Consider the following 25,828-nt stretch of genomic DNA (forward strand, 5'->3'; position numbering starts at 1 on the left):
GCAGAGAAAGTGATACGTCGGTTCCTTGGAGTTCTTCTTCAAGCAGGATACAAAGCACACAGCAAAGTCTTTATCCTCTCCTTGGCAGAAATAGCCACTGCAGGCCAACCCCAAACAACACACAGCAAAGGGGTAGTACTTCTCCTTCAGTTTTCCCGCTCTCCTCATTGGCAGAGGTTTATCTTGAGTCCAGAGTGTTGTTCTCTTGTGGCAGAGAGGCTCTGTGATCTGTCAAAACCAGTTATGTCCTTTGTGGTCCAGTTTCTCGGCAGGAGGTGGAGACAGCATTGTGTAAGGCAGACCAGGCCCATTCAGATGCAAGGAAATCTCCCCCCTACTCTAAATGCAGCCCAGGCCAATTCAGCCCAGCCCTGACTCAGCCAGGAAAGGCAGGACACACTGCAACCCGCCCAGTGGCTGTCTCGAGTGAATGCAAATCCCCAGCCCCTGTTACTCCAAAACCAGACAGTCAATCCACAAACCAGCAGAGGCACGCAGGATGGCTAAGCAAGAAAATACCCACTTTCTAATAGTGCTATTTTCAAACACCCAATATAAAAATCATATTTACTAAAAGATGCATTTTTATATTCTGAGTTCAGGCATACTAAACTCCTCCTTTTTATCTTGTCCCATTGGTAAGTTATACTTATAAGATGTCAAAAGTAAACTCCCGTTCTATCCTATGGGACAGATAGCCTTTCAATAGTGAAAAACGAATACACTGTAGTTCACAATTAGGATATGTCACACACATCCGCACATGTCCTACTTTTCACATACACTGCACCCTGCTCACAGGGGTACCTTGAGCCTACCTTAGGGGTGACTCACATGTAATAAAAGGGAAGGTTAGGGCCTGGCAAGTGGGAGCACTTACCAGGTCAACATGGCAGTAGAGACTGCACGTATACACTGCAGTGGCAGGTCTGAGACCCCATTAAAAGGCTGCTTGTGTGGGTGACCCAATCAGTGCTGCAGTCCCACTAGCAGCATTTAATTTACAGGCCCTTGGCACACACAGAGCACTGTACTAGGGACTTAGTAGTAAGTCAAACAAGTCACTCTTGAAAACACAAAACCATGTTCACAATTTATAGAGGAAGCACTTGCACTTTGGCACTGATCAGCAGTGGCAAAGTGCTCAAAGCATCTAGACCAGCAGAAACGAAGTCCAGCACAGAGCAAAACACAGGAGTCAGAGGCAAACATGCAGGGGAAAACCACGCCAAGGGTGCCAGGTCTAACAATTACCTTTTTATAATCTGGTAGGGTGAAAGCAAAGAACTTGAAAGAACTGGAATTATTAATTTTTTTGCTTAATAAAAAAAGATCTCAGCCTAGCTCCGAGCAGATTACGTTTTTAGACATTGAGGTCCATATAAAAGACACACACATCTGTACAAAAATTCACAGGAAAACAACATCATGCAATGGTATCCTCTATAGAAATAGTGGTCATCCAGAAAATCTCAGATGGAGTATCACCTATGGAAAATGCTAAGAGCAAGGAGGAACTGCTCAGAAAAAAAGGATTGTAAAATGTTAATGGAAAACAGATTTCTGCCAAGGGGATACCCATTTGAAGTAATACAAGATGCCATAGAGAAGGTACACAAAAAATTAAGAAGTGAACTCTTAGTACCAAAAACAATGCACCCGGCAAAAGGAAACTGCATAACTAATGTTATTTTGGATTATAATATGCAACATAAAGAAACTAAACAAATAATTCAAAGAAATTGGAGGATACTTTAATCTAACGATACTCTGAATGAGATGTTGTTAGATTATCCAAATATCACTCATAGAAAAGTAGTCTCGCTAGGAGATCTTCTAACAAAAAGTCACTTTTCCACTGAAACTAAAAGTAAAATGGACTGGTTAAGTCAGCCACATTTCTGGAAGTGTTCCAAGTGCAAAGCCTGTGAACATGGAATCAATATAAAGGATTACAGATTGCATGATGGCAAAAATGAAAAAATCAAAGAACATATTACTTGTATTAAAGACTTTTTGGTGTATGTCCTAGTTTGTCCCTGCAAGAAATACTTTGTGGGAAGTACCATAAATAAAGAACGATTACGGATCCTGCAACACCTCCAAGCAGTAAAAATTTGAGTCTACTCATATCCAATTGCAAAGCAATTTTGGGAAGCACATCCAGGCAACATAAAAGAACTATTGTGCTTTGGGATCAAGCATATAAAGAAAAATGAAAAAGGAGGAGATATACAATTACTGTTGAGAAGAATGGAGTTGAGGCTCAATATCATGATGGTAACAGAAATACCTAAAGGACATAACTTGGATGACTAATTACATGTGCACCTATAATACTGCTCTCAGCTGTAACTGTCAGAATGCTAAAGCTGTTGAGAAATTCTTCAAACAATCAAAGTAACTATCTGAAGATGTTTAAGAAAAAACTATCTCTTATATGTTTGTTTTATCCCGGAGAAGACTGTTGATGAGTATTGGATAATGAGGTGCTCAAAAAAAGAGTGATGTTCGATAGAACAAGTGGATGATTTAAAAACTTTTAAATTATCTAAAATATTATGATGGAGGCACACTTTATGATATGATATTTTAAGTTTTGAGAATGATTATGAGAAATATTCGTAAGCATATTTTGCATAGAAAATTGCTTTGAAAACATACATTTTTAAAAAGCATATTTTAGCACAAAACCGCTGCTTTATATCACAAAATGATGCTTCATTGTCAAAATGTTGCACAGAGCAACTGCTAATGCACTATATGATCTCTGAAATCTTGAGAATGAATAATCTTGAGCATATTGTTCAAGTGCTTCTGCAATATACATTCTCTCTCAAAAAAGTAAAAATTTGCACTAAATGGCTGCTTATGTACTTGGATTTTATATTATGCTGCTTGACTGGCAAAACGTTGCACAGAATAATTGCTGATGCACTAGGACTTTACATGATAATATGCTGCTCTGCAATTATATTAATTAATGGGTCCTGCTGCACTAATGCACTTTACATTCTAATGCGCTTTGGCACAGATTGATTGCTAAAGAACATTTAAAAAACCTACAGCGTTTCTCTGCTTTTTTTTGCATAATTTTGGTGGAAGAGGTGTTGCGCAGCAGCCAGGGTTTTTGACTCCGGAACCTGGGGGCTCACAGTACGATCCCCGGCACTGGCGACAGGTCAGCCCAGCACAATGTGACTCGAGCCACGGCACGTATAGGGCGTGCCAACGCTATACGTGCCAACGGGCGGTGACGTGGGGCGGGGTAGGGGCAGGGCGGGTGGTTGTAAAATGCGGGTAACGGACTATTTCAGGTAAGTAACAAAAAATTTTTTTTTAAAAAGACATTGTTGTGCGCGCTGCATTGCCAATTCCGATGCAAAACGCACAACATAATTCATTTTTTTTTTGTTTCATACCTGAAATCATGCGTTTTTGCATTTTACAACCACCTGCCCTGCTCCTCCCATGCCCCACGTCACCGTCCGGTGGCCCGTCCTATACGGACCGTGGCTGTGTGACTCTGGGCAATAACGCACTTAATCTTCCAAACGGGCCCCAGAGCTTTGACACCTTCGGGTAATTGTTTGCGCTCTACAAATACTGGACATTTACATTTACATTTATATGTCACTCTAAGCCTGTAAGGGTATTGTTTTGACTTATACTGGGTGCTCCCTTATGTCTGGACAAAGCTATACCTCTATAAAGAGCTCTAACAAGAGAGAAAAATGTGTCAGGGGTTGCTTTTATTAATCTCAGATTGGCTTGGTTGGTATTTTTTTCAATACAAAGCAGTAATACTGTGCTTGGAGTCGTAAAAGGCTTTTGTCAATTTATAGTGCAGCATGAACAGTACTGTGCTAGTCCTAAACTTAAAAATGTTGCTGTAGGAATGGCAAAATAGTTTGTCTCTTTCTATTTCAGCATGGATGACACTGCGCTAATCCTAAACTTAACCCTTTTGGTGCCAGGCATTACCCCCATGCTAAGCCTTTTTTGGGCTATTTTGGTTAGTTTGAGCTTAGGTCCCTGTAACTTTTTGTCCAAATAAGGTAACCATGCCAAACCTATGTCCTTTTCTTCCAACATCATGGGGATTTTAAAGGTATCCAGGGTTTGTGGATACCCCTGGAGCGGACCCAGAAATTAGCCAAAATACAGTAAATGTTCTTTATTTTAAATATGGAAAAAGTGCTGCAGAAGAAAGTTTTTTTCCATACAAATGGTATCAACAAAGGGTTTGTGGTGCTGAAATCACCATCTTCCCAGCTTTCAGGGACAGGCATACTTTTGTCAGAAAACAAACTTTTACACAATGTTGATTCAGAAAAGGGGGTGGTGATGAACAGAGTGTCTGAATTAAGCAGACCACTCTTACCCAGTCCAAAGATCAGGGCTTGATCCATCACCGTTATTTAGCTCACTGCCCCATCCCAGCTCAGAACCTGGCTATATGCAAATTAGTCTGTCCCTAGCCCAGTGCATCATGGGAACAGGGCAGACCAAACTACCAAGCCAATTCTTCACCAGAAAGGAGACAAGCTACCGGGGACCGGTTTCTGGCATTTCAGCCTCGTCGGCCCGGCTTGCTTGAATCCTGATGGAGCAGTGAGCAAGGGACTCATGTCTGAGTATACCCTTCCACGCTTATGGTGGACAAAATGATTCAGAAAAGGGGGTGGTGATGAACGGAGTGTCTGAATTAAGCAGACCACTCTTACCCAGTCCAAAGATCAGGGCTTGATCCATCACCGTTATTTAGCTCACTGCCCCATCCCAGCTCAGAACCTGGCTATATGCAAATTAGTCTGTCCCTGGCCCAGTGCATCATGGGAACAGGGCAGACCAAACTACCAAGCCAATTCTTCACCAGAAAGGAGACACCACCCTTTGTTATTAAATATTTTGTCCACCCTAAGCGTGGAAGGGTATACTCAGATGTGAGTCCCTTGCTCATTGCACCATCAGGAGTCAAGCAAGCCGGGCCGACGACGGCTGAAATGCCAGAAACCGGTCCCCGGAAGCTTGTTTCCTTCCCAGTGTAAGAATTGGCTTGGTAGTTTGGGTGCCCTGTTTCCATCATGCACTGGGACAGGAACAGACTAATTTGCATATAGCCAGGTTCTGAACTGGGATGGTGCAGTGAGCTAAAAAACCGTGTTGGATCTAGCCCTGATCTCTTGACTGGGTGAGAGTATTCTGCTTAATTCAGAAACTCTGTCCATCACCACCCCTTGTTGTTAAATATTTTACACAATGTTGGCATTTTACTGCGACATAACCTATTATTGCTTTCAACGTCCTCCCAGTTAGTGGTAGAAATTAGTGTTAAAGCAATGTTGGATCCTGAACAGCTATACATTTCTAAAAAGTAGGCAACACTCTGAATTCAGCAAGTGGTCATTTCTGTAGATCCTTCAAGGTTTTTTTACAGAAACTAACAGGTGAAAATAGGAAAAAATGTTGAAAAAACACAGCCATTTGTGCCAACGTTTTCACCAGTAACTTCTTTTAAGTCTGACAATTTTTGAAAGCTTTATACCGTTACATCCGCTGGACACTTCTGGTTGTGGTGATATATAGGACTTGTAGGTTCACCAAGAACCCGAGGAACCCAGAGCCAATAAATGAGCTGCGTCTTGCAATGGTTTTTCATTGTGTACTGTGTATTTAGCAATTCATTTGGTAAAATATAAAGAGTGAAAAATAGGTATCAAGGACACCTATGTAATTCCGAAATGGGAACATAACATAGTGTTTAGAAGCAGTAGCTATTTGTATATCTCACATTATTGAAAAAGTGAGGTAACATTTTTATCGGGAGCCTTTAGAGAATGCAGAGTGGATGGAAGTTTGTGGACCCACTCAGATTCCAGAACTTTCCATCATAGAAATATAGGGAAAATGCATTTTATTTGACAAAGTTTAAGGTTTGCAAGGGATTCGGGGTAACAGAACCTGCTCAGAGCCACACAAGTCACCCTCTTCTGGCTTCTCCTGGGTGTCTAGTTTTCAAAAATGTATAGGTTTGCTAGGTTTCTCTAGGTGCAAGCAGAGCGAAAGCCCAAAATCCACAGCTAGGCACTTTGCAAAAAAAGGGTCAGTTTTCACTGTACAAATGTGGTGCGTCCACATTGTGTTTTTGGCTGTTTCCTGTCATGGGCACTAGGCCTACCCAGACAAGTGAGGTAAAATTTGTATTGAGAGACTTTGGGGAATTCGGGGTGGGTGGAAGTTTGTAGATCCATGCAGATTCCAGAACTTTCCATCACAGAAATATGAGTTAAATGTGTTTTTTTACAAAGTGTGAGATTGGCAAGGGATTCTGGGTAACAGAACCTGGTGAGAGCCACACAAGTCACCCCTTGTTGATTCCCCTGGGTGTCTAGTTTTCAAAAAAGTATAGATTTGCTAAGTTTCCTTAGGGTTCAAAATCCACAGGTAGGCACCTTGAAAAAAAGGGTCAGTTTTCACTATAAAAATGTGGTGTGTCCATATTGCGCTTTGGCCCGTTTCCTTTTGTGGGCACTAGGCCTACTCACACAGGTTGGGTACCATTTTTATGGAAAGACTTTGGGGAATGCAGTGTGGGTGGAATTTTGTGGATCCACGCATATTCCTGAACTTTCCATCACAGAAATGTGAGGAAAATGTTTTTTTTTATACAAAGTTTGAGGTTTACAAGGGATTCTGGGTAACAGAACCTGCTGAGAGCCACACACGTCAACCCATCACGAATTCCCTTGGGTGTCTCGTTTTTAAAAATGTATAGGTTTGCTAGGTTTCCCTAGGTACCGGCAGAGTTAGGGTTTAAAATCTACAGCTAGGCACCTTGCAAATAAAGGATCAGTTTTCAAAGTAAAAATGTGGTGTGTTCTTCTTTCATTTTGACCTGTGTCCTTTCGCTGGCATTAGGCCTACCCACACAAGTGAGGTACCATTTTTATCGGCAGACATTGGGGAATGCGGGGTGGGTGGAATTTTGTGGATCTACGCAGATTCCAGAACTTTCCATCACAGAAATGTGAGGAAAATGTGGGTTTGCTTTTTACAAAGTTTGAGGTTTGTAAGGGATTCTGGGTGACAGAACCTGGTGAGAGGCACACTAGTCACCCCCTCCTGGATTCCCCTTAGTGTCACTTTTAAAAATGTACATGTTTACTAGGTATCGCTAGGTGCCAGCTGTGCTAGGGTCCAAAATCCACAGCTAGGCACATTGGTAAAAAAAGGTCAGTACCTACTGGGTTTTCTACCACCCTAAGTGGGGCATATTGGGTGCTATTGCCCTGATATGCCCTCAATGGGCAAAGAAATACTGTGGCAGTTTATTTTGGAGTGAGGGAATTGGCAGGCCCATTTAGGCAGCCCCTATCCCCTACATATACATATTAAAAAAATAAAAATCTGTGGTGCCTAGTGGGCTTTCTGTCCCTCTTGGGGTCAAATCAGGGGCTACAGTCCCCATCTGCCTCCTTGCGGGAGAGAAAGGCTGCAGCATTCTTTTGGGGGGGTTGGGCATTGGCATACCCATTTTGGGCAGACCCCACCCCTGAACTTTGAAAAAAATATTCCCTGGTGCCTAGTGGGGTTTCTGTCCCCCTCGGGGGGAACAGATAAGGGGCAATTGCCCCATTTGCTTACCGGTGGGGGCAGCAGAAAGACTGTGGCAATTTTTTGGAGATTGGGCATTGGCATGCCTATTCTGGACAACCCCCACCCTATGTACAAAAAAATAGGAATAATCCTGGGTGCCGAGTGGGCTTTCTGCCCCCCACTGGAGATAGATAAGGGGATATTGCCCCATCAGCCTCCTGGGGGTAAAAAGACTCTGCCATTTTTGGGGGGCGGGGCTTTGGCAGGCCTATTCTGGGCAGCCCCCACCTCTGCATTTTGGAGAAAAAAAATCTCTGGTGCCTAGTGACCTTTCTGCCCCCCCCCCCCATTGGGGGGGCAGATAAGGTGGTATTGCCCCATCTGCCTTCCGGGGGGGGCAAATAGACTGTGGCCATTTTTTTTTGGGCGGGGGCATTAGCATACCCATTCTGGGCAGCCCCCACCCTTAGGTAGAAAAGCCAAACTCTCTGGTGTCCATGGTGCTTTCTGCCCTCTCAGGAAGGTGGATTGCGGTCTACTGCCCCCATCTGCCACCCAAGGGGGGGCAGAAAGACTGATGATGCCATAATTTGATGGGGGGAATGAGGCCCTTGCCCAAGGGGCCACTCCTCCCTCCCTGGTGCCAAGTGGGTGGATTTCTGATTGGGGAGCGCGCTCCTGGGGCAATCCCCAAGCATGGATCCACTAGGGAAGGGTACCATTGGAAAGGAGGATTCTCCCGTTTCCAATGATACCCCTCCCATGCGTTTCTGTGCTCGAGGGGCCGAGGTGGCCATGTGAGCTCCAAAACAGTGTTTCGTTTTCGGTGTAATTATGTCAGCGCGCCATGCGTGTGATCGTTATTATGAGGAAAACAAAAAATAAACCTCTGAAGGTTGGGGAAGCTCTTCCCCCCCCTCCCAAGGCAAAAAAAGAAATCCCTCTGCTCTTTACAGAAGAGGCATTTTGTGCAAATGGGCTCATGACAGAATGGTTTCGTCATGAGCACACAAACACATGTGCTCATGACAGAACCATTCCGTCATGAGCACAGAAAAGGTTAAAGTCATTGATAGAAAAGCTGACATTTGAGGTGATCAAATTCAGAGTGTCGCTGGTGTTGAGGGTGCTCTGTACTGGAGCTGCTTTCCTCCTAATCATGAGAACTACCTAGAGTTCTCTGCTACTTTTTTGCATAATTTATGTGTCACTCTAATCCTGAAAAGATATTGTTTTGAGTTGTTTATATATGTATAAAAACATAGAAGTGTTTATATATAAGTTAATGAATATTGTTTTCCTCCTCTTTGTTTTCTCTTACTCTCTTTCCACCCTTTCTTCCCCCTTTATTAGCTTTGATTTTAGAGTACCTTATTATATACTGTAGAATATGAATGAGGTGTGAATTTTTGGAAGTGTTTCTTTCCAGGAAAAAGTATCATCAAAAGTACTTTACTGAGATTGGAATTTAGAACTGAATTTTTATACTAATTGAAATGAGAACAAGTAACATATTAGTTGCCAAAAATAATGTTCAACTTAGTTTGTGAAGCTGAGTCAGGCACAAAACGGAAAATGTGTGTACTTTACATGGATTACTTACTCAAAAATGGCAGATGTTACTTGACAAAAAAAGATACAAGAAGATATGCGGTCTAGCTGTTTTTTCAAATGTAAAAAGTATTGATGATTTGAGGTTAAAGACACTTTAAAAGGACAATCTAGATTGCAGGTCTCTATCGTGCTATTGAAGGCTAGTGCTGTCCCTGTGTAATATGTATTGTTGGTGAAAATCACAAAAAAAGAACTGGAAAACCCAACATTGCGGTGCCGATTTGATTGCTACTGGTTCATAAGGAATTTGTGTGTTAGAATTATTAGAATATATATAAAACGTTGCAGACTTACAGGGCCATTTATACCCTGCTGGGTGGCTCACCGGCCTTCCAGGTGGTCACTACAGACATATTGCCAGCTCCATGCCAGGAAGATGGGGATCACTGTGTATTTGTACATTGCTCAACAGGCTCCATGTTATTGCATCCTTTTAGAAATGGGATTCCTGGTTTGTTAAGGCATGCACCTAAGCCAGGTAGAACCCACTACTGTAGTCAGGTCAAGGAAGTTACACACAAAAGATACTCCCCCTCTGGTAGCTTGGTGCAGAGAAGGCAGGCTTATTATCAGAGGCAATGTGTAATGCGTTTGTGCAACACACTCACACAGAAACACAATGAACTTACCACTAAAGAGACTCCACGCAGCAGTGTAAAAAAATATAGATTTGTATGTTGTACTTAAACATAGACCAAAACAATATAAATTATAAATACTGTACATACTATGCAATCCTGTGTTAGTACTCATTATCCTGTGCCAAATCTCTAGGATATATGCCAGCATAACATCTTTCTTAGAGAAGTGTACATCATACCCCAGACGGCATGAAAGAAGCTGTGGCATCCCAAAAGTTATTTAGCATGGGACATGCAACAAACATGTGAACAATATCAGTGGAGTAAGTACCACACTTGGGACAGCTTGCTTTATTATTTTTGGGAAAGGTCCTTGCCCATTTACACATCTTTTTCAAACTGTAATACAACATGCAAACAGTTTTAAATTGCTACATTTTCAGACTAACTGACAGTACCAAGCAGGTGACAATATCAAATTCATCCGTATTGCCATTGGCCCAAGATAGCCATATCAAGCCGACAGCTCTACTTTGCCATAAGCAGGGGCTGCTTATCGCACACTTGATTTTATAAATTAATGCAATGGATCGCATGACAAGAATTGTGAAGAAATACTTCAAAATGTCTGAATCCTCCATGTCAGCTAAATGTAACACTCTGCGTAAAAGACGATCACAAATCTGTAAGTATTTAAACTTTAAGAAAGTCTGGTGTGAAAGGTCACAGCGTAGTAGAAGAGCAGAAAAGATACACAGCCCAGATGTTTCGATTCGATGAGCTGGCGCAATATTTTTAAATCTGCAGTTAACCATTGCCTATCCACCTTATCATGAAAGATGAGTGGAAAATCTGGATTGGTGTATATGGATGTATAGGTGGCAGGGCGTATTTAATGCAGATTTCCGCCCAGATTTGAAAAAGGTCCTTAATGATCGTCAACCGCACCCGCTTGAAATAATTCAGGTCAGAGCCTGAAATTCAGTCTCAAAACCAGATTGTAGCCTAGTGTTAGGAAATCGGGGTCATGGTACACAAGTTGGTACCAAATGTGTGATCAAAAAGTTTCCCAAAAGCATAGCTTGAAGTCAGGAAGTTGGAGGCCACCTTGACTGACCGCTAGTTTCATGAAGCGTATAACCCGCCTGTCTCTCTTCTACCCCCAGATAGAACTACTAATGACCCCCTCAAGCCGCTTTAAGAGTGAGTCAGGAACCCGCAGCGGGATCGCCTGAAAAAATTAGAGAAATTTGGAGAGAATGTTGCTATCAGACTAAGTGAGAGTGTACTCCATTGCTGCAATTTAATACTAACAGACTTTAACCACTTCGCTGCTCAGCATATTCCCCTCCTGTGCTGAGAATTTGTAAATCCCATTATTCATGACGAGCTGGGCTCGTCATGAGCGTGCGAGGAGGCTACTTCATGACGAGCCCAGCTCGTCATGAGTGTGGAAGGGGTTAAGACGCACTCATAGTTCGACCCCACAATGCGGTCCAAGTTAGCATAGATCTTAAACGCAAGAAAGATAGCCACTGGGGTGATTCCAGGATATGGGAATTCAACATAACTAACCAAAATCCGAATCTTTGTTGGATTAAGTTTATATCCCAACCTCTCCGAACATATCCGCCTCCGCAGCAATTTGGCCAATAGCTTCCACGTGGTCAGATGAGTATATTGCAACATCGTCTGCGTAAGTATTGATTTTCAGTTCTACACCATTAGAAGCGATTGGCCAAATAGAGGATTAGAAATAAGCAAACTGAGATAGGGTTCAATATAGAGGGCAAACCGTAATGGGGATAATGGACAGCCTTGACAGGTGTCCCTTACCTCCTAGCTCCCCTTTTCACCTTCAATGCTTTGAGGCAACTTTGACGCTACATAATGCGCTATGCAAATGACTAACATTACTTCGAATGGCCCACACCTCCAAACAGCCCCAGCGAGGCGTTGCAGCATGCACAAGCTTGCACGCATGTGCATGCGCTCACATGGGCGCGCGCACACAAAATCATAGAATAAACACCCAAGCATACCCCACCACATCGACGGTAAGTTCGTAGACCATAAATCTTCTCATTAGCCGAGAAGGCCCCTCACCCCCGCCCCCAGAGAGAGAAGTATCCCATCTGCGTGTGTGCACTGGTAACTAGGCCTGGGCAGTAAATTCCGTTCCGTTCGCGGAATTTGCGTAATTTGGTGTTCCGCGGAGACCGCGATATTGCCCAAAATTTTGTGTTCCGCGACTTCGCAACATTTTTTGCTTGTTCGCGTTCTCAAATGCGTGTTCGCGAGATATTTCCCCCCGAGCACGCAAACAGCAATTGCGAACAGTAAAAAAGCATCGCGAACAAGCAATTCCGCGTGTTCGCGGAATTTCTGCGTGTTTGCAGAGATTTTTTACCATTTCGCTGAGATTTGCATAACGCGATTCCGCAAATTCCGCCCAACCCTACTCGTAACGAGATGAGGGATGAAGGATGGGGCCGTTCTCCGTCGCTCCTGGCTGTTCGAGAAGCGGTATTATTTCTGCGAATGCCGCCTGGATCGGTGCCAGGCCGATCCGCGCCTGCTGCTTTATTTCACGGATATTGCCTCACCTTTTTGGAGCAGACATCTTAAACCCTAGATCACGTGTCGCCCAGCCCCCCTGCTTTCCTGATAATGTGTTTGGAAAGTGATCAAGGAAGTTTACAGTAAGCCTGAAAGAGTTTCATAAAGTGACTGCCATCACGGAAAAGCCTCAGGGAGTTTTGACAGAACTCGAATATTCCATTACGAGTGACTGAAATTTGGATTTCTGCAAGACAGCTGGGTGGGTGGGGCGGCCCCAGCAAAACCGACCCCCTATGAAAAAAAAACGGCCCCACACCATCCGGCCTACCGGGGGATTGCCCGGTGCCCGGAATCACCAGTCCGGCCCTGGGCTTGTGCTAGACAGATCCATTGGATAGACAAACAACTCCTGCCTCAATCACCGAATCAGGAAACTGAAAGCTGAAGCCTTCACAGTGCATGCAGTCATTCTGATGCACACTGCAGGGTATATCTTTCAGTTTCTCTTTCACCTCACCCTCTCCCAGAAGGTGCTAGTGGACCCATTTTTTTGTTGCCCTTCAACGTGGAAAACCTGGATTACTTTCCCACCTTCTGTGGATTTCAAATATCTTACTTGGTCTAATAATTCACCATTACATTTTGGTTCGCTCTCTGCTATGCATCCGTCTCCATTCTCAAATTGCTTCCTTTAGTTTTAGCTTGTGTTGGTCTCCTGTATTTCTGTTTGTTCAAATTTACTCCTGCATTTTCAACTCAAATTCTACCCGGTGACTGTTAATCTTAATGTCCTACTCGCTTTTTCCATACTTTGTGTCATAGTTATCTCTCTCTGATCTTAAACTCGCCAACGTTTCTGAGTGAAAGGGGATGCTGAGTGTATCTCATTCCCAATTAGATCATTTGCTTTGTCAATAATCATCAAGGTTGTCCAATCTGTGCATGACCACACCCTACCTATCGGATTGGTATCTTTGTTTGATGGATGCCCATTTCGGTGCTAATTTATCTGTTTAGTCTGATAAAACATACACTTTAATTGTATTGCGAGCGAAGTAATTGGAAATACCATCCTATCTAACTGAGGAAATCGAGGTATGCCTCTTTACATTCGGCGTGGTGAAACGGTGAGTGGCTCACTATGAAACAATTTATTTATTTTCAGACATTTTTACACAGTACCTCTCAATTCAGCCAATTAGTCGCATCTATATTTCTTTAACACTCTCCCGATTCCAAGTGGTTGAGTAGCTAATCCAGTCCAGGTTTTTCCCCTCTCTTGTGTCATACTTGTAGTCCTGGATTTATAATGGCTTAAACATGACTACAACCTTTAGTCTAAAAGTAGAAGAGTGTAAAGATTGTTTTAAAAATACTGGAATGATTGTGTAACTCACACCTGAGTGTTGGAAATCTGCGAGCTCTGCATTGCGAAAGAGCAGAGAAACGTTGGCCTCGAGAACAGTAAACCATGGTTTGCACTCCCACTATCGTGATTTGTGAGGCCCAGCTCCCTTGGAGAGGTCGTTTGGTGATACGTTTATCTGCTGCTTAGATGTGTTTGTTGAGCCCGCAGTACAGATATCTGCCTCTCAGTAAAATAGATTAGGGCCGTTGTTCTGCCTTTTGCAATCTCTGCTTTACCTTGCAGGAATGAGGTTCCGTTTCCGGTAGGGCTGTTGAGGGAGGTGGAGTGCGGTTGCATCGATCTGCCTGTAATCTACAGGTCTAAAGTCCTGCTCCCAAAAATAGCTGTGTTATTTCTTTTCCTGAGATCAGTGTGTTACCTGGAGAGAACAGGGCTGCTGGCTCCGTCCATGCAGGATCGACCCAGCCTGCGCCATTTCACGGTAGAACCATTGAATGCGTTTGGATACAGTGATAAAACGGATATTTTTCGTGCTGGGAGATAGAAGGTGAGACGTGGAAGCCCTTGAGTATTTAATTAATCTACTCCCAGTACAAACTTAGTGATTCCAAACATAAGATCCAATAAATCACCAAAACCATCATTTGAGGGCGGCAGTTGCATCAAGAGTCCATACTATATAAGGGACTTTATTGGCGCGAGTTTTTAGACAAGAGCTGCCAAGACCGCGCAGGGCGTGCTTGGCTGTTCCCGGCGGGTGCTGGCTGTTCCTTCCAGGATAAAGGAGGACGACTCGAGGGTGTTGGAGGAGTGTTGCGTGTTTCACCATCGATTATAGCAGCAGAATTTCCTCTTCATTTCCCTCTGTAGGGTAAGTAGTCATTTTGTGGTTATTGTTTTATTTTTTTTGTGGGAAAAATGTACTGTTCTCTTTGAAATTGCTCCCAACCTCATATGGGTATGTTTTTTTTCTGATTATAAATATTAAATGGCACGAAACACCGCGAGTAGGCTCAGTGATATGTTCAGTGATACACTGTTATAACTCAGTGGGTGTTTTAATTGGAGTAGAGAGCGAGATAGAGAGCTTGTGTTCAGTGACGCTTGGAGAAGAGGGAGCATTAAATTCCATTACACATTCTCAAAAAAGACATTTGTAAAGTATAATAGTGAAAGATCGGGGGGGGGGGTTGAAGGGGGCTTGTGAAGTGTTACATTGCTGCAAAACTCATCCCAAACCTCATTTTACTACTATAATCCACCCAATAACACCTCCTGGACTTTTCCCTCCTTTAGCCCTCCCTTATACTATTCAGTCCAACTAACAGACCCACATGTCCCAACTCGAGTAAACAGTTTATGTTTCCCTATCCTAACGCACCACTTACCCACTTTGGGTTTCAGAGAAGCATGCTATTTTCTGAAAAGCGCCTCAGCACCTCGTCTGGAATAGTAAGCGCTATATAAATACGATTACAATTAGGACACAGGTTTATTCGGATTTAAGAACTCACTTGTTTGAACATATTCTGTTGAAATTGATACCGATTTATATGGAATAGCAATATGTTGCTTTAGAGATACTTTGATACAATTGACAAAGTTGATTATAATGTAATGGGAGAGTATAATCAGTGACACCATGTTGCAATGCAGACAGTTTTATACGCAATTACGAGAGAGCATGTTCAGTGATTGTTAGTTCTAAAAAATTGTAAACGCAGTTGAGAGGGTGCATATTCAGACATCCAGGATGAACAATAGGTTAATATAGAATGCAAATATTATTTAGTTAAAGAAACCATCAACCCACATAAACATAACTCTCTTAACCCCTTCGCTGCTAGGCCTTTTCCCCTCCTGTGCTAAGCCATTTTTTGGCGATTTGGGTCAGTGCGCGCTTAGGCCCCTGTAACTTTTTGACCACATAAGGTATCCACGTTCCCCTTCTTTTTCAGAGTAAAATGATACGTCACTTGTGTGGGTGGGCCATAGCAGAACAGGCCAAAAATGTAGTTAGCAAGCTGAGAAACCTCCGAAAAATCCTAAGGCTCTTACCGGAGAGTTGTAGAAAAACGGTTGTCCACGCGACTGTCACCTCACGGCTGGACTATGCCAATGGTTTATACCTGGGCCTCCCAAAATACCTGACTCACAGGCTTCAGGTAGTTAAAAATGCGGCTGCGAGACTGTTATGGCGAATCCCTTTCAAGCAGTCAGTCTCTCCGCATCTTCGAACCCTGCATTGGCTACCAGTAGCCAACAGGATAAAATTCAAAGCTTTGACGCTTGCGTTCAGATCTCTGTATGGCTCCTGCCCTCAATACCTGAAAAACCGCCTTCCTAGATACTTTCAAAGCCGTGCACTACGATCCAATGACCGTGTCCAACTGGTCATCCCGCGGGCAAAAAAGGCCCGGCTAGGCGGTCGGACCTTTTCAGCCAACGTCTCCGTTCTGTGGAACTCCCTGCCACAAGTTATCCAACAGGCCCCCTCCGAACCCTGCTTCAGGAAATTGCTAAAGACCTGGCTTTTCACCCAGCCACGCTAGCTCTCCTATTTGTATGCCTAAGGTTATCAGTGATCTACTAGCGCCGGGACACCTCCTCGCGAGGTAGCTGATCGCGCTGTATAAAATCCAGTATTATTATTATTATTATTATTATTAGTTTAAGAAAATTGTAGCGTTCGGTATTTACAAGAAAGCACTGAGAATACTACTGTTTTGGGGTCATCCTAGTCACAGGCCTTTGGCCCACCCACACATGTGAGGTATCATTTTACTTGGGAGAACAAGGGGAACGCTGTGTGGTAGGACAATTGTGCCGGCACGGAGATCCCACGCAAAAATGTATAGAAAAAATGTTTTTTTAACCTAATTTTAAGGTTTGCAGGGAATTCTGGGTAAAACTTTGGGCGACCTACGCATGCCATACCTCGCTGGACTTCCCTGGGTGTCTAGTTTTCAGAACTGTTTGGGTTTGGTAGTTTCCCAAGATGGCCACCGAGCCCCGGGCCAAAAACGCAGGTGCCCCCCCAAAAATAAAGTAGTTATGCTCTAGGGAATTTTTAAGTCTCCACCGTACGATTTGGGCCTTTTCCTGTTGCAACCACTATGCCTACCAGGGCACAAGTCTTAAAAAAATAAGTGGGGGGATGCTGACATCACGACAGGAAGTGACGTCACGAAAGGTGGCGTGCACCATCAGACTCATTGCCTCCCCTTGCTCACCCCTCAGATGCGATTGCATCAGCAAAGCCAGCGCGTGAGCAGCGTTCTGAATGAGCTGCGATCTCGTCCCAGAGAGGTCAAAGAGTGAATGTGTGGCTCCATTTGCTCCAGTAATCGAGCTCCTGGTAAAATAAGTGGGGGGACGCCGTCCACCCGCGTGGTACCCGGACTCGAGCCCTGATGCCTACCCATGAAAGTGAGGTACCATTTTTATCGGGAGACCTGGGGGAATGCTGGGTGGGAGGAAACTTGAGGATCAGCGCAGATTCCACAACTTTACCACACATAATTATGAGAAAAAAGCGATTTTTTTTTGGTGCAAAATTTGAGCTTTGCAGTGGATTCTGGGTAGGAGAATGATGAGGGACCCACGCAAGCCATACCTCGCTGGAGTCCCCCGGGTGTCTTCTTTCTAGAAATGTGTGGGTTAGGAAGGTTTCCCTAGATGGCCGCTGAGCCCCGGGCCAAAAACTCATCGGAACCCCTTTGCAAAACCAGGTTGCTTTGTGATAGGTTATTTTGATGTCGCCTCATCAGGTTTTGGGCCCTTGCCTGTTGCGGGTCGTTGAGCCACCCACGCAAGTGAGGTACCATTTTTATTGGGAGACCTGGGGGATCGCTGGGTGGGAGTAAATTTGTGTGAGCCCAGTGATGCCACGCTTTCCCACACAAAAATGTGTGAAAAAACTGATTTTTTTCAGCTAAAATTGAAGTTTGCAAGGGATTCTGGGTAAGGGAACGTTGAAGGATCCACGCAAGTCATACCTCCTTGGAGGCCCCCCGGTGTCTACTTTGCAGAAATGTGTGGGTTTGGTAGGTTTCCCTAGATGGCCGTCTAGCACGGGGCCAAAAACCCAGGTAACCACCCTTGCAAAAGCTGGTGGTTTTGACATAAGCAATTTTGAAGTTGCCTATGTCAAAACCACCAGCTTTTGCAAGGGCGGTTACCTGGGTTTTTGACCCAGTGCTAGATGGCCATCTAGGGAAACCTACCAAACCCACACATTTCTGCAAAGTAGACACCCGGGGGCTTCCAAGGAGGTATGGCTTGCGTAGATCCTCCAACGTTCCTTTACCCAGAATCCCTTGCAAACCTCAATTTTAGCTGTAAAAACTGTTTTTTCACACATTTTTGTGTGGGAAAGCGTGGCATCACTGGGCTCACACAAATTTCCTCCCAGCCAGCGTTCCCCCAGGTCTCCCAATAAAAATGGTACCTCACTTGCGTGGGTGGCTCAAGGACCCGCAACAGGCAAGGGCCCAAAACCTGATGAGGCAACATCAAAATTACCTATCACAAAGCAACCTGGTTTTGCAAGGGGGTTCCCATGAGTTTTTGGCATGGGGCTCGGCGTCCATCTAGGGAAACCCTCCTAACCCACACATTTCTGGAAACTAGACACCCGGGGGACTCCAGGGAGGTATGGCTTGTGTGGGTCCCTTATCGTTCTCCTACCCAGAATACACTGCAAAGCTCAAATTTTGCAAATAAAATCGCTTTTTTCTCATAATTATGTGTGGAAAAGTTGTGGAATCTGCGTGAATCCTCAAATTTCCTCCCACCCATCGATGCCCCAGGTCTCTCGATAAAAATTGTATCTCACTTGCGTGGGTAGGCATGGTGGCAGCAACAGGAAAAGGCCCAATTCGTACGGTGGGGACTTAAAAATTACCTATAGCAAAACTACCTTATTTTTGGGGGGCACGTGAGTTTTTGGCCCGGGGATCGGCGGCCATCTTGGGAAAGTACCAAACCCAAACAGTTCTGAAAACTAGACACCCGGGGGAGTCCAGCGAGGTATGGCATTCGTGGGTCGCCTAACGTTTTCCTACCCAGAATTTCCTGCAAACCTTAAAATTAGGTTAAAAAAACCCTTTTCCATAAATTTTTGCGTGGGATCTCCGTGCCGGCACAATTGTCCTACCACACAGCATTCCCCTTGTTCTCCTGAGTAAAATGATACCTCACATGTGTGGGTGGGCCAAAGGCCTGTGACTAGGATGAACCCAAAACAGTAGGATTCTCGGTGTTTTCTCGTAAATACCGAACGCTACAATTTTTAAAAAATACATTTTTGGCCTGTTCTGCTTTGGCCCACCCACACAAGTGACATATCATTTTACTCGGGAGGACAAGGGGAACGCTGTGTGATGGACATTTGTGCCGGCACGGAGATCCCACGCAAAAATGTATGGAAAAGTGTTTTTTTAACCAAATGTTAAGGTTTGCAGGGAATTCTGTGTAGGAAAACGTTGGGGGACCCACGCATGCCATACCTCTCTGGACTCCCCCGGGTGTCTAGTTTTTAGAACTGTTTGGGTTTGGTAGTTTACAAGGATGGCCGCTGAGCATGGGGCAAAAAACTCAGGTGCCCCCCCAAATAAGGGTGTTTTGATATAGGTAATATTTAAGTCTCCACCGTACGATTTGGGCCTTTTCCTGTTGTAGCCACTATTCCTACCCACGCAAGTGAGGTACCATTTTTATCAGGAGACCTGGGGGAACGCTGGGTGGGAGGAAATTTGAGGATCCACGCAGATTCCACAGCTTTACCACACAAAAATGTGAGAAAAAAACGTTTTTTATTTGCGAAATTTGAGCTTTGCAGTGGATTATGGGTAGGAGAATGATGAGGGGCCCACACAAGCCATACCTCGCAGGAGTCCCCTGGGTGTCTAGTTTCCAGAAATGTATGGGTTAGGTAAGTTTCCCTACATGGCCGCTGAGCCCTGGGCCAAAAACTCATGGGAACGCCCTTGCAAAACCAGGTTGCTTTGTGATAGGTAAATTTGATGTTGCCTCATTAGGTTTTGGGCCCTTGCCTGTTGCGGGTCCTTGAATCACCCACGCAAGTGAGGTACCATTTTTATTGAGAGACCTGGGGGAACGTTGGGTGGGTGGAAATTTGTGTAAGCCCAGTGATGCCACACTTTTACACACAAAAATGTGTGAAAAAACAAAAATGTTCAGCTACATTTAAGGTTTACTAGGGATTCTGGAAAAAGGAACGTTGGAGGATCCACGCAAGCCATACGCCCATGAGAGCCCCCTGGTGTCTACTTTCCAGAAATGTGTGGGTTTGCTAGGTTTCCCTAGATGGCAACCGAGGAAGGAGTATAAAACCCATGGGACCCCCCTAGCTAAACCAATTAGTTTTGACAAAATTAGTTCTTTACTTGTGCAGCGTGAAAATTTGGGCGCAATATGGCAAGTAAAATATGACGGACATTCTGAGTTTTGCAGGATATTGTGGATAAAATTCATTGTTAGATTTCACCAGAGAGACATCACCATGTACTCCCATGGGTTTTCAACAATATCTACAATTGGTAGGTTATTCGTAGGTGGAATGTACACCTTGGCAGAGAGACTAAAAAAAACAAGATCCCTGCACAGCCATCTATTCCTCAAACACACACACATACTGGTTGGATTTGGCACGAGGGCGAGAGATGGTTCAGTATATATAATTTCATTACCAAGAGATTTCACAAAAATTAAATGCACTGTCAATTACATGGACAAAAAAACTGAACCAATGACTCGCAGCTCGTGAGCTGTAAAGCCACTTCAAGGCACCAACCGCTTTACAGGACATTCACACACCTTTCATACCTGACACACAGAAGACCATTCACACCACCAGGCACAAAAGCAACACATCACAACATTTACAATAAAATGACAAGGTGCTCCCTGCATCAAAAAAAAAATGACTACACAGACATCAAGTCCTCAAACACACACACATACTGGTTGGATTTGGCATGAGGGTGAGTGATGGTTCAGTATATACCATTGTATTAGCAAGTGATTTCACAAAAGATGAAATACACTGTTAATAATGGAAAGGACGAGAAACTGAACCATTGACTCACAGCTCGTGAGCTGTAAAGCCATGACAAGGCACCAACCTCTTTACAGGCCATTCATACACCTTTCACACATGTGACACATACAAAATATTCACATCGCCAGCTGCGGACCCATCAAATTGCTACACTTCCACCAGCAGACAACGCCAACCAAGGGCCCATCACTTTCACACAACCACATTCCTGACACAGCAACTACACAAACTCATGGATTGCATGGAGTGGTGCTCAGCTAGCACTGTGTGTAGTAACCAGCATTAAGTCACTTCCCACACACCGCCAGCCAAGCACCAGTCCACACACACCGCCAGCCAAGCACCAGTCCACACACACCGCCAGCCAAGCACCAGTCCAGGCACACCACCAGCCAAGCACCAATCCAAACACACCACCAGGCAAGCGCAAGACCACGTACACCGCCAACCAAACACCAGACCACGCACACCACCAGCCAAGCACCAGTCCACCCACACACACAGCTAGCCAAGCACCAGTCCACAGACACCGCCGGCCAAGCACCAGTCCAGGCACACCACCAGCCAAGCACCAATCCAAACACACCACCAGGCAAGCGCAAGACCATGCACACCACCAACCAAACCCCAGACCACGCACACCGCCAGTCAAACACTAGACCACACACACCTCCAGCCAAGCATCAGTCCACACACAGCCAGCCAAGCACCAGTCCACAGACACCGCCAGCCAAGCACCAGTCCAGGCACACCACCAGCCAAGCACCAACCCAAACCCACCACCAGGCAAGCGCAAGACCACGCACACCGCCAACCAAACACCAGACCACGCACACCACCAGCCAAGCACCAGTCCACACACACCACCAGGCAAGCGCCACTCCACACACACCGCCAGCCAAGCACCAGCCCAAGCACACCACCAGCCAAGCACCAATCCCAACACACCACCAGGCAGGCGCAAGACCACGCACACCGCCAACCAGGCACCAGTCCGCACACACTGCCAGCCAAGCACCAGTCCGCACACACTGCCAGCCAAGCACCAGTCCGCACACACTGCCAGCCAAGCACCAGTCCGCACACACTGCCAGCCAAGCACCAGTCCGCACACACTGCCAGCCAAGCACCAGTCCGCACACACTGCCAGCCAAGCACCAGTCCGCACACACTGCCAGCCAAGCACCAGTCCACAGACACCGCCAGCCAAGCACCAGTCCACAGACACCGCCAGCCAAGCGCCAGACCATGCAGCCCGTCAGACAATCGACACTACACGCAAACCAACATCATACTTTCGTTTTTTTTTCAATATAAATAAAAAACAAAAACAAATTGCAAATTGATACAAATCTACTAACACCACAACTACAACTAAATACACTACACAAATGCAAACTTTGAAACTGAACAAAAAGTTTTAAAGAATAGAGACCAGGCAGTTCACTTTACCACTCGTGGATGCTCCCAAAAATTATTTTGCGTGTGGTACATTCTAAAACAAGCAGGTACGCACAGCCCAGGGTTAGAAGGACAGTAGGGGCAGTACGTACGAACCTCCTTCCGCAAACCTCTTTGCCAACAGACTCTACATCTCCGACTGGGAAAGTCTTTTGAGGATGTAGGAGGAATTTGATCAGGAAAGTGGCGATCTTTCAATCTGGCAACATCCTCCACCACTCCAACTCTAGGAACACTTGCCTGTTCCACTAAAACAAGGCTGCCTACTACAGACTCCTGAAACTTTACAAAAGTCATCTTTGATCGAGGACAAGATTGCTGGAACACAACAAAAGCATTAAAGGTGGCCAAGTGGAAAAGATAGATAGCCAACTTCTTGTACCAAATGTAAGCCTTACGAAGAGCAGCATACGGTTCCAACCTCTGATCTACTCTGTCAACACCACCCATGTGCCTATTATAGTCTAAAATGCACACAGGTTTGCGCGCTTCTGCAACCTGACCCCAAACAGTCACCGGTTCAGTGCTTTCATCATGTATGGAAGTCAACATGTAGACATCTCTCCTGTCTGAAAACTTCACAGCTAGAAGCTCCTCACAACGCAATGCACTGCACTGTCCCCGAGCAAGCTTTTGACAAACAAGTTATTTTGGGAAACCTTTACGGTTAGAGAGGATTGTGCCACAAGTAACAGTGTCCACTTTGGCCAATTCCCTGAACAACCGCACACCAGTGTAGAAGTTGTCTACATATAAATGATGGCCTTTGTTAAAAAATCCTCTACCAAGTTCCCCCACAATTTTCTCAGTCACTCCAACAGTGGACGGACAACCAGGGGGGTTAATCCTGGATTCCTTACCGGTGTGCACCCTGAAATTAGAGACATATCCAGTCTGACTGTCACACAGCATATAAAGCTTAATTCCATAGCGTGGCCTCTTACTAGGAATGTATTGCTTAAATACCAAGCGGCCCTTGAACAACACCAAAGACTCTTCCACTGCAATTTCTTTCCCAGAAGCAAAGATCTCAGAAAATCGATCAACAAAATGATCAATGACAGGTCGAATCTTGAAAAGACGGTCACAATCAGGGTGATCTCGTGGCAAAGCTAAACCATTATCAACAAAATGCATCATCCGAAGCAGAAGCAAATACCTTTCACGACTCGTGACTGCCGGAAATATAGCTATTGCCAGCAAGGGACTAGTAGACCAATATAAAGCCATTGATGGTTTCCTAAGCAAGCCCATCAAAAAAGTTAAACCCAAAAACTTTTTCATCTCCTCCAAATTTGTGGGAGTCCACTGGGTAGCTGTAGGGTGGGGCTTAAGGCTGGCACTGTTCTCCCTCAAAAACTGTTCTGCATACAAATTAGTCTGCTCTACAATCTCTGCCAAAAACACATCATCCATAAACAACTTGAAAAAATCAATTGGCAAAAATGTTTCAGTGTTCACCCTACACCCTGGAACACCAGTAAATTCAGGCAATGCCGGCTGCACCATGCCTGGGGCAACCCAGAGGTCAGAACTTTCAATGAGAAGTCTTGCAGCCTCGGGCTGCCGCCCAGCTGCCTCTTGTCTCACTACACCAACTGGAAGTTTAGCAGCCCCAGGCTGCAGCCCAGATGCCTCTTGCTGCACTATCGGCACAGCAATGTCCTCCGCAACCACAGGCCCTTCATCCACACCAAAAGTAGCTTCATCAGCACTCAGAGTATCTTTATCATCAGATGAAGCCATGTGTAGAGAACTCACTACCTGAATCTTCACCTCCCACCTGCGCCTCAGAATCAGAGTCACTCTCAGGAAGATTAAAAAAGCATTCCAACACCTTGCTGAGCAGTCATCCGGCGCCTAGCCATTATCCTTACAAAAAAGGGAAATGCACAAACAACTCTACAAGTGGCAGCAGCAGGAAAAGGCCCAATTCGTACGGTGGGGACTTAAAAATTACCTATAGCAAAACTACCTTATTTTTGGGGGGCACGTGAGTTTTTGGCCCGGGGATCGGCGGCCATCTTGGGAAAGTACCAAACCCAAACAGTTCTGAAAACTAGACACCCGGGGGAGTCCAGCGAGGTATGGCATTCGTGGGTCGCCTAACGTTTTCCTACCCAGAATTTCCTGCAAACCTTAAAATTAGGTTAAAAAAACCCTTTTCCATAAATTTTTGCGTGGGATCTCCGTGCCGGCACAATTGTCCTACCACACAGCATTCCCCTTGTTCTCCTGAGTAAAATGATACCTCACATGTGTGGGTGGGCCAAAGGCCTGTGACTAGGACGAACCCAAAACAGTAGGATTCTCGGTTTTTTCTTGTAAATACCGAACGCTACAATTTTTAAAAAATACATTTTTGGCCTGTTCTGCTTTGGCCCACCCACACAAGTGACATATCATTTTACTCGGGAGGACAAGGGGAACGCTGTGTGATGGACATTTGTGCCGGCACGGAGATCCCACGCAAAAATGTATGGAAAAGTGTTTTTTTAACCAAATGTTAAGGTTTGCAGGGAATTCTGTGTAGGAAAACGTTGGGGGACCCACGCATGCCATACCTCTCTGGACTCCCCCGGGTGTCTAGTTTTTAGAACTGTTTGGGTTTGGTAGTTTACAAGGATGGCCGCTGAGCATGGGGCAAAAAACTCAGGTGCCCCCCCCAAATAAGGGTGTTTTGATATAGGTAATATTTAAGTCTCCACCGTACGATTTGGGCCTTTTCCTGTTGTAGCCACTATTCCTACCCACGCAAGTGAGGTACCATTTTTATCAGGAGACCTGGGGGAACGCTGGGTGGGAGGAAATTTGAGGATCCACGCAGATTCCACAGCTTTACCACACAAAAATGTGAGAAAAAAAGGTTTTTTATTTGCGAAATTTGAGCTTTGCAGTGGATTATGGGTAGGAGAATGATGAGGGGCCCACACAAGCCATACCTCGCAGGAGTCCCCTGGGTGTCTAGTTTCCAGAAATGTATGGGTTAGGTAGGTTTCCCTACATGGCCGCTGAGCCCTGGGCCAAAAACTCATGGGAACGCCCTTGCAAAACCAGGTTGCTTTGTGATAGGTAAATTTGATGTTGCCTCATTAGGTTTTGGGCCCTTGCCTCTTGCGGGTCCTTGAATCACCCACGCAAGTGAGGTACCATTTTTATTGAGAGACCTGGGGGAACGTTGGGTGGGTGGAAATTTGTGTGAGCCCAGTGATGCCACACTTTTACACACAAAAATGTGTGAAAAAACAAAAATTTTCAGCTACATTTAAGGTTTACTAGGGATTCTGGAAAAAAGAACGTTGGAGGATCCACGCAAGCCATACGCCCATGAGAGCCCCCTGGTGTCTACTTTCCAGAAATGTGTGGGTTTGCTAGGTTTCCCTAGATGGCAACCGAGGAAGGAGTATAAAACCCATGGGACCCCCCTAGCTAAACCAATTAGTTTTGACAAAATTAGTTCTTTACTTGTGCAGCGTGAAAAGTTGGGCGCAATATGGCAAGTAAAATATGACGGACATTCTGAGTTTTGCAGGATATTGTGGATAAAATTCATTGTTA

The 25,828-nt window shown here is 44.9% G+C and overlaps 1 protein-coding gene across 2 annotated transcripts in view; it reads left to right on the plus strand.

Annotated features, from left to right (window-relative positions):
* The first annotated feature begins 14,112 nt into the window (after positions 1-14,112).
* The window catches only part of LOC144770433 (sulfotransferase 2B1-like), a 668,739-nt gene continuing 657,023 nt past the window's right edge, over positions 14,113-25,828 (plus strand). The window contains exon 1 of one of the 2 annotated variants that reach the window (XM_078654944.1): positions 14,113-14,596. The gene's annotated coding sequence lies outside the window, so the exon portion shown is untranslated. The remainder of the gene's footprint in view (positions 14,597-25,828) is intronic. The other variant, XM_078654945.1, reaches the window with a different exon arrangement.

This window comes from Lissotriton helveticus, chromosome 7, assembly GCF_964261635.1.
Source record: "Lissotriton helveticus chromosome 7, aLisHel1.1, whole genome shotgun sequence".
Taxonomy (NCBI): Eukaryota; Metazoa; Chordata; class Amphibia; order Caudata; family Salamandridae; genus Lissotriton; species Lissotriton helveticus.